We start from the raw sequence: 10,498 nt of genomic DNA on the forward strand, positions 1-10,498 counted from the left end.
TTGAAGAGCACAATTCTGTCATGTTTGGTGATAATGTCTCCCATGTCAGAGGTTCATGTCCTGCTGTCACTCTGCTCAGTAATAATACCTAAGATATTACTCTTTCCTAGTGTGTTACTTCCATTAAAGAGTGACTTTGACCATTAACAGAGTGTGAGCAGCTTCTATTTTTTCTACTTCTTTCTAAAACACACCCACCAGCCCCTGCCTTCTGTTCTGTAGATGTTCCTCATGTAGGATAACTAACCCAGTTCTGCTGAGAACAAGACTGAGTGGTTTGGATGTCTCATGTGTCTGTGTGTGTGTGACTGGAGTCAGGGACAGGACTGATGGAGCCTGTGTAGGGGAATAGAATATAAGTAAATAAAGGTGGTATAGAAAGTAATCTTGCCCCTGAAGAGTTGCAGCTGGGCTAATTACTAAAGATTAGGAGCAGGCCTGACTTTAACAGGCCACAGCTGTAGCCAATAAGAAGAAGAGTGCTATAAAAGAGTGGGTTGGGTGGTTGAGGGGGAAGTGGAGTCAGATGGTTGCTGTGAGGAGAAGGAAATGTTAGTGCTTGGAGGGGCTGCCTACAAGAAATCTCGAGGAGGTATGAAACTGGCTCTAAGGAGACAACATTATGGAACCTTTGCTATATAATGACAACAAGCCTGCACTTTGGATTAAACACCTCTAAAAGAGGGAGAATATAAGATGAGCCAAAATTACACTTTAAAACACCTTGAAAGCCTGTGAGAGACCATTCACACATTTTAGTCTCTTGTAGTCATCTTTGAGATGAGTCCCAAGGGTAGAGCCTGACCTCGTGGGCTACAGCTTTGGCCCATTTCTACACCTTTGGAATATGCGGTGCTATTTCTGTATTATTCTCCTCACTATGGATGCTCAGCTCACTTCCTAATGGGATTTGTAACAAATGAACAGTCTTCTTGAATGTTAATTAAGTTGTTTACATTATAGTTAATGAATAGTGAGGGCTGAGCCACCTCCATCCTGACAAATCCTCTTTGGAGTACCTTTTGGCGATAGCTTCCCAGATAATCTTGAGCAAGAGCACATATTCTACTCCTTATGAATCCTTTTACCTTGCTGGCATTATCTGAGCTCCAGTAGTGCATCAAACGATGTAATTAGCATCCCTCATTTGTGGTTTCTTTTCACAGCCTGTTTCCTACAACCTTACATTTGCTGTGCCAGATGCATTACTGAAGTCTAGACATATTGTACTTGCTGCTTAGAGAAAAAAAAAAAGAAAACCAAGTATTCTCATGGCAGTAGAAATCTTGCTTGAGATATCAAATTCTTGTGTTGGTTTGTTTTCCTTTTTTTATACAAGAGAGAAATGCCAACACAAGAAAATTCTTTCAACACATGCACCCAGAGACATTTTAAAATTAATACCAGGGGAAAGAGAAGAATGATAATTAAAAGTAACTATTTGAAAGTCAGCTGGGCACCTTAAGCTGAAATTCTGGTGCACCATTAGGGGGCCATCTCAATATAAGATCTTAAGAATGAAGGTTTTAGAAAGACTTAGGAGTTTTATTCAGCTGAGACAGACTTGCTCAGGGATAAGTAAGAATTCTTTACAATTTTCTCATGGGTCCTGCAGGATCCTAGGAGCAATTTCTTACATTAGGAAATGCAGGTCCACTACACTTCAGGGTCTGTCAGTGGGTGGTTAAGAAGCACAATGTGCACATTGTACCTAGGCTGTAATTAAAGAGGTATCAGCTATTTTTCAATATAGAAAGCTTTGTCTTCTGACTACAAGAATAAATAATCCATCACTCAGGAATGCTGGATAGTCATCATTTCAGGCCTAGAAATCATAGTTAATGTGTTTTATAACCAGTTTTACTGAAATGTTATTTCATAAAAAAATCACAGTAGCAGCACCATGCATTGTGTTATTTATTGCTACATGGGGGAGCTGCAGAAGCATCCTCCTCATGGTTCAGCCATCTCCCCCTGTGGGAGAGCAATAACTGCCATGGTTTGAAGAACAGTTGACAGTATCAAAAGGAATTTCTGTATTCATTTGAAAATTGGACATTCTGTGCTTGCTATAAGGCAACAGGCGATGCAAAGTGATCAGAGGATTAGTTAAAGCATGCATTGACAGCACTGTGTATTGTTTTAAACAGTTTTTACCTTGATTTTTTAATACAGTGACACAGATCTGAAGTCAAGGTGTCTTTGCACATGATTTTTGCAAGCAGCAACAGTGACTTACAGTTCTGTGTAAGGCTGGCTGTACAAACACGAGTTCCCTTGCACAAGCTCTGCTGAAGCTGGTCTGAAGCTCCCACAGTCTCTTTCCTCAGTTAAGCATGAGAACGAATCTCTCAGAAGGCTGTGGGCAAAGGCTGAGAAGGTTCCTGTGGGCTTCTGTAAAGCAGCAAGATGAAAATCAAAGGGGAGAACGCAGAGCACCACATAAAGGTAGGAGCATACAAATGCAGAGAGTAAGAAGAAAAGGCCCCTTAGGCAGAAGTGTTAATTCACAGCTGAATGTAAATAGTGTCAGATCACAAAGAAAGCAAACATCATACTGGGATACACATGCAGAAATATAGCCTGTAATATATATGAAACAATTCTTCTGTTCTACTCAGAAGTATCAGTTGAACCTCAGTGTCCCCTTAAGGTACCACAGTTCAAAACAGAAGTGGTATAACTAGATATTGTTCAGGCAAAAGCACTGAGAATGATCAAAGCTTCAAAAAAAAAAGGCTTCAGAAAAGTGTTCCCACACCTACCTACCTAGGAAGGAGATAATAGCCACACAGCAGCACTGCCAAGGATGAAAGGGATATGGCCACACATGGGAATCAGCTGAAGGAAACAGAAATAAATAATTCTTTATTTGTACAAATTTCTCCCTTTCTGGATATACTAAACAATATAACTCACTGAGAGCATTTAGCAAAAGAGAAAGCAAAACACAAGATTCCCAGCACTAAAACTAACATATCTCTTCTATCCCATCTGTAGCCAGTATCTAATTTTACCCTATCTCAGGATGTGCGTGTTTGCATTCCTAGCTCCCTCATTCATTATTTTAGAAAAGAATAATACCTTTTCTACTCTTTTCCAAATAAAATTTACTCTCCTTGTTTCCCAGTGATTCAAAGAAACACTGGAGCCTCCTAATTTGGAAGAAAAATGCAAAACATAAACGTTATCATCTTTCTTAGAGGAAAAAACTTGTGCTACCATGCTGGAAAACTGGTAGTGAGCTGGCCTAGCAAGTTTCCACTGTGATGGCCAGTTTCACCCTAATTTGGAGAGAAAAAAAATTGAGTGCAAAGCAAGTGTTCAACAGACAGATCCTGAGCTACCAGTCAGCATGTGCAGACTTCTCAATATTGAAATAGTGCTCCCACTCCAAGTGTATCCTGAAAACAAGGATCCAATACAGCTTTCATCAGAAAGCAGAGCAAAGAGCTATCTAATGTAGCCAGAATTAAAAAGTGAATTCTCGGATCCCCAGGTGTGTGCATCAATGTCTGTGTCTACCCAAGCAAGTGATTTATTTCATGCATATGCAGTACATGAAAAAGTAAAGTAAAACAAGCACATGCAAGGGGACGGGGAGAGTCCTATGCTCCAAATATCCAGATCCAGGACAGTGACATTTCACTGGACTAGCAGACAGGTGGGCTCACAGCTGAGTGTCCCACTTTTGAGCAGACATCCAGGCAGAGCAGTTCCTACTGTGTGACTGTTCGAATTCAGGCCATGCACGCTAAGGCAGCTAGGATCACATGGCCAGGAAGCAAAGCAACATCCACTAAAAGAAGATCTGTTTTGGGATCTCTGACACCGGCCTCAGTGGCTGAGCAGTTACATCTGCTCACCAGCAAAACATGGGTGTGCAGGGCAGAAAGTGATGCGGCTGCTGAACTGATGTGAGCACAAGGAAGGATCTGTTTGAGGAAAGCAGTGGTTTAAGGAGTCCCTCCAAAGGTACTACAGGAGGCAGAAAACCAGAGGTGTAGAGGAAGAATGAAGCTACATGAACAACTGATGGGACCGGAAATCTGACCATAATATTAAGTCAGTAAAACCTATTTTACCTGAAACTTCTTGATTTCTAGCTCTGGATCACGTTTTTTCTCAAAGTTTTCATTACAAAAAGAAAAGAACTAGTCATCTGGTTTTAGTTTTGACCCTACACATGCAGGGTATTCCAGACTGCACAACTGGTTGCAGCCTTAAACCTGGAGATAGGATGAGAGTGGGTGAGTCACATTAAAATTGTTCTCTTTCTTTTCTGACTCACTGCAGTTTTGTATTTCAAAATTTGAAGTCACTTTTGCACGGTCAGCCAGTTTAAATAATGTAGCAAATTCTTTAGCTGCAATGTTCTCACTCATTTTCCACAGAAGCTTAGGCGATACTGAAGATCTACCATGAGACTTTTTTTACTGACTTTTACTATTTGTCACTGTGTCCAGATGACCTGAATAATGTCTTCATTTTAAATTCAATGACACATTACCAACACATAAGAAACATAAGACTTATGAAGCTCTTGGCCTTAACATCTGACAGTAATAAGGATGTGAACAAATACTTACGTACACACACGTCAGTATATTCTCAGCTGTAATTTAGAGAGCTTGTTTTGTGGTAGAAATCTTGAAATGCTACCTTTGTCTTTTTTTTACTCTATTTCCCAAAATTCTACTAAGACAGAATGATCAAGACCAAGACTCCCAGCAATACGCAAAGAAAAGTGAAATGCAGGCCTGAAAAAGGGCATAAGAAGGGATTTCAGCTTATTTTTATTAGCTAAAAAAAATAATTCTGTGACAACTGTTAACCAGTGAGAGGCCTCCTATATAATTTTCTGGTTTCCAGTAACTAACAGAGCCTAAGTTGCTTCCTAAGGTGTTTGAAGTACATCCTATGAGACTTTGCCTTTCTTGGCAATGTCCTGCATAGCAGGTAGGTAATGAGAGAAGCATTTCAGTGACTCAGACCATGGGGCGATGCCTCCATAACCAACAGAGAGTCTGGCATGAAGCAATCTTCATGTGGGAAAAATCTGAACCACTGATTCAGGGGTTGCTAATTGGGGATATGAGACTCAGAGGGGCCTAACACTATCATTTTCTTCATTCTTGTGTTGTGGACTCATAATAATAGGTTAATTATGGTTTTAATTTTGGAAATAGAAATCATTGTTCTTCAACAAACAGGCCAGACATATAATGATTTCTTTGTTGCAAGTCTGGCAGAACACAATGCTTCTTGTTTGTAACAGCAACTGGACAATTTATTTGCATGCAGGAGGTAGTTTGTTCCACTGGATACCCTTCAGCCTTTACTTTTCCATTGTTCAGAAATAACACAGTATACTACAATTACAATTATACTACAATAAGCCTTCAATTATTGGGTAAACAAATTTAATCAATCAAGAGCATGGCTCATACATAGCTGCAATTACCTGCAAAGTTATGGATACTGACAGACAGTGGTACTGTCTTTCACTGCATCATGAGAAATGACATAATTTAAATATGCTCAGCTATCAGTGAGACTCTCATTGTTAAAGAATATTATGGCAATTATTCTATAATAGCATTACTCCATCTTGCTACTCACACATGGACAGTGGAAAGATGGAAACTTTGGTGCCCCTTGAATACACTGTCTCTTTGCTGCCATCACACAGTGGGAATTTCTATGTATATCTCATATTTTGAAAAGAACGCAAGTGCAAGCTCTTGGGATCCAATTCTTCATCATCTGCCATCAGGACACAAAAGCCTTTGTAGCTTTGACCAGTGCAACAGCCTCTCTTTTGCTCACAGCTGCCCTTAAAACCCTTGTCTTCTACCAACACATGGATGCCTGTAGCAATCCCCAAGCAAGAAAGAGCAGCTTCTGGTGCAGGAGTCAGTGACCTGCTGGAGAACGACTCCTTGGCCAAATCGGCCCCTCTCACCTCTCTGTTTCAGAGCTGAGGCAAAGGACAAGGTTTCACACTGAGATTACCATCCCCAATTTTCACTGTTGCCATGGAGGTGTCTGCACAGATAAGATGCCTTATCTGTGTCTTACCTGTTTTTGTCAGCAATAAATTGGTGAATAGAGTAGTGGAGGTTGGAGGGTAATGCAGTTGTCCAAAGGTAGGTGCCCAGGCCATTTTACATTCCCTATCAAGCCTGCGCTGACTTCCATACAGAACATCGAAAAGGACACGTCTCCTGGCAAAGCTTGTGTCATATCCAAAATAATGCATGGCTGTCACCTGCCTTTGAAGTCACTTTGGGGCAAACTGAGTTGATCCAGTGGCTCTTCTGACTGTACTGCCCAGAGCTCAGTGCAGCTTCCTGAACAGCTCATGGATTGCCATCCAAGATGCCCTGGGACAGCCTGCCTGGAGTTCAGACACCACTGCAGACCTGGGTATCCCACAGGCACTGTGTTACATGTACCAGCCCCCAGTGGGTGTCTCAGAAACTCTACAGTATCTCAAGAGGCCCAAGAAACATGCACATAGACACCTGAAGTCTACCTACATTTCCACAAATTTAAATGGGTGGCATATCTGTAGACACTTGGGCTGAAGTGTATTTAATATTCATATTGAATCTCCCAGTATGACCCAGATTTGACCTGCTCCTTTTGGTTTAAAAGTTTATACAAAGACAGTTACGGGCACTCAACTAAGAGCATCAGCTCTTAAGCTGTCATAACTGGACTGTTTGTCTATTCTAAACAAAGTTAACAATTTTAAATGAGTTTAAAATTTGAGTCCTCCATTCTTTGCCCTTTTCAGTCTATTATCACCCCAGGCGCCTCTCCAAGATGGACTTTCATTTTTTCCCTGAGAGACCTTGACTGCTACTGCATTTTAGAGTGGTGATCAGTCAAAGAATGTTCCTTTATAAGTTCTTGTTCTGTGTAAAGCTGTAAGTTTTCTCTCAATCTTATTTTAGTTACAAGAAATTTCTATCCCATTGTTGGAGATAATGAAAAAACAATGCCACAGAATCTGGGCTCCTGAAGAAGATTCAGCAGCTCATCAGCTAACCAAAGAGGAACAATGATAGATACTATGTGCCTCACTGAAGAATGAAGCCCGATAATATCAGAGACTAGAACTATAGAAGGAGTAATCATACCACTGCTAACCTTTTCAGCAGAAATATGCAGCCTCTGCACATACCCAGCAACTGCTAACTGTCCACCACACCTATCCAGATACCCTGAGTCCTGAATATTCCTCAGCAGATCTTGCAAAGCCTTCTGCTTCTCCTGCACAGTTCTGTAATTTATCACTCCTGCTGTTATTTTACAGCAAACTAGAAACTGAGGTGAGAGTAATGAGGTGCAGTAAGCTAGATGGTGCAAATAATCGCTCCATCAACATAATTAGTTGACATCACATCAAGCTGAACCAAAAGCATCAGCAACAATTAACCTGAACCTACACAGAATATCTACTTTGCTGGGCCTAAGCATCACAGAAATTTGCCACACAACACAAAGCATAATGTATTGTCAACTGCATATGTGAAGATGTACCCAACTGCACACATTCATTAAAAACACATAGATAGCTTTTACACCATGGAAACTCAAATTGAAGTACAGATTCATTCATCATCTCCACTCAAACAAAGCATTATGCCTCCTGTAAAATGTACAGCCTCATCTTTGAAATCTATAGCCTTGCAAAGTCCTTAATATGAATCACAATTAATTAATTAATTAATTAATTCATTCATTCACTCGTTCATACATATCTGGTCACCTTTTCTAGCCTTACTGCTCACACTTCAAGCCATTACATTATGCTTCAACTTTGTTTCACTATCCAATTGTGTTGGAATCTTGGATGAAATCATACAAGTGAGTCTGTGGATGTAAATCAGTGTCACTTCACTGGAACGCAAGGAGTTAGTTATATCCTCTTACAACAGCAGTGAATTCAATCCAGGATCAGTGGAATAACATAGTTCCAGCATCCTGGTAAAAATGAATAATGGGGGCAGCCTTGAGGCCCCAGGTAAATAGATGCCATAAATTCAGCCCTCATATAAACCCAGGAATTTATACAATTAGAAGATACAACCTACTCATCTTGCTGATCACATACGTGTGTACTTTAAAAGCTACACATTAGTCATTGCTGATGTGAGTAGCTGAAACTTTGCTAACACCACAGAATGGCACTGAGCTCTGCTGGCTGCGAGTTCTTGTGACATTAGGCAATACACAGCTAAAGGCAGTGGTGCTCAGTGGTGCCACAAAATGGAGAAATGCAAAAGTGAGATTTTTCAGAGCTCATTTCAAAATTACTGGAAATAGTGTAGCCATTTCCTTTACCTGAATTTTTAAAAGCCTAACAGAAATTCCCTGGAAAGAGAACAACAGTGAAAGAAGTGATCATCATACAGCTGAATGACTTAATTGAAATCAGTGAAAATAATTCTAGAGTTAAGTGCTACTCAGCAAGAAAAATGGGCAGAATTGAGCCCAAAGTGGCATCCTATCCAAAACCAGAGTGGTGGAACTGAGACTCCTCATCGGTTTCTAATATGAACCCCCCATGAGCTTTTATCAGCACTGCGAGAAGCCAAGAAGCAAGAACATCTTACTCCACTGCTTTTCCCTCCACTGCTTCTCAATGCCCTCCATAATTAGAACACTTCTAGAAATGCAGGTCATGTGAAGACTTCAAATGAAATAACAAAATGCCTGCTCTACTTACCTTAGCCCTTTAACAAATACATACTCTTGAAAATTAATGATGCATTAATATATCAGAAGCTTTTCAGGATTATAAAACATACCTAAACCACAAACAAACTCCAAGCTAACATTACAGATGCACCAAGAGACCTAATTCACACAACAAGAAGCCCTGGAACAGCACTTTTAAAAATTCCAGTGAGATCAGTAATTATGCACCAGTGCACACAAAGGCTCAAGTTTCATCCCCAGGGTAGCCTCACTATGAGCTGAAGAAATTAATTTCATCTTGAGGTCCTATCAACCAAACTAAAGAGAAGAAAAAATGCATCAAAGAAAACCCAAGCAGATATAAACTCAAGCATACATAATAGATACAATAATTTATCATATGCACAATAAATTATATGTAACTGCAGATTGAAAACAGCTGCTTTACCCAGAGAGTTGCCTACTGACACTTAGGAACCTGGAGAGGATTTTGGGGTCAGCAGAATACTACTACTTTGTAGTTTCTGCCTTCAAAGGACTGTATCTAATGAATTCTGATACGATCCCAGTGAAACAGGTCAGTATTATAGTTCATTTCATAGCTAGTTAAGATGACTACTGATCTGGAAAATTTGGGATCCCAAAAGTATTGTGATCATTTTGTGAACTTTTCTTTCATGCCTTCCATTTTCCTTTGCTTGCTCTCTTCAGCTGGGTCCAGAGGGAGAATATAGTATTGCTGCAGCTGTTTTTTGCCATCCTATGAAATCCACAGAACAGATATGAACTCAATCAGCACAGCTAGGACTATTAGAGCTAACCAAATGAACAGGAAATGGCTGAAGTTAAGGGATTAAGCATACAGAAGGAAAGGGCTTTGCACTCTAGGCTGCAGAAAATGCACCCCTTCTCTTTTGAGATTACAAGTCATTTATCTTCTCTTGGAGCACCTCTTTCTGATAAATGGTGCTATCAGGGCAGCCTGCTCATGCCATTTCTAAACTAGTCTGGCAGCAAATTAAACCAGGATGTAAATTTGTCACTCTCAGCCCCTCAGAGAAGATCTACAGAGGGGTTAATTGCATTGTCATGCTTTCAAACCATTCCATTCTACAGGAGAAGGCATAACTTTCCACATGCACCCTGGGCCAACCCAAGTGGGTTGCAGGTAGCAGGCAGTTAAACACACACTGATATTCACAGACATATGGGCAGTCCATCCTGATGGACCTAATGAAAGTAACTTGCAAAATGTAAAGTGTATAAGTGGCCTGGGGGCTATGTGGGTTATCAGAATAATTAATTTTTGACTGTATTATTTATTTTGCAATCCATGATGAATGTCCCTTTAACAGCTTATGGATGTTATTTTCCCTTACTGAATTTGTTAATCAAACTCCAAGATACAACAGGCAGTACAGCATTACTGATTAATGTATGCATCAAATCCTCAACGAACTCCTGTCATCTCAAAGTTTCATGCCACTAAGAAATTTCTGTGCAACGCTGTCATACTGTCTCAGAACACTTTATTAGATGGATGCAAAAGCAAGTGATACTGTTTCTTTCATCTGCAGTATTATCTTTGCATTAACTGTCTCACTCTGTATGGCTCCAAAAGGTTACAGTCATCAAAACTGCACTTAGAATAATTATTTAAGCATTGATTGAAATTACTTTCCTTCCAAGATTTTACCATAACAACTCCATCTTCTTTTTGCTCTTTTTGGAGAAAAGTCTGGTGAAGCCATAGAAAGATACTCTCTCCTTGTTCACTGCCTTGGTG

At 40.2% G+C, this 10,498-nt stretch overlaps 1 long non-coding RNA gene across 1 annotated transcript; it reads left to right on the top strand.

Moving 5' to 3' along the window:
• Nucleotides 1-524: 524 nt before the first annotated feature.
• On the top strand, nt 525-4,227 carry LOC135444850 (uncharacterized). The gene is made up of 3 exons (XR_010439322.1): nt 525-592; nt 2,176-2,448; nt 3,131-4,227. It is a non-coding gene; the product is annotated as an uncharacterized LOC135444850 (long non-coding RNA).
• The last annotated feature ends 6,271 nt before the right edge of the window (nt 4,228-10,498 follow it).

The sequence above is a fragment of the Zonotrichia leucophrys genome, chromosome 3, assembly GCF_028769735.1.
Source record: "Zonotrichia leucophrys gambelii isolate GWCS_2022_RI chromosome 3, RI_Zleu_2.0, whole genome shotgun sequence".
Taxonomy (NCBI): Eukaryota; Metazoa; Chordata; class Aves; order Passeriformes; family Passerellidae; genus Zonotrichia; species Zonotrichia leucophrys.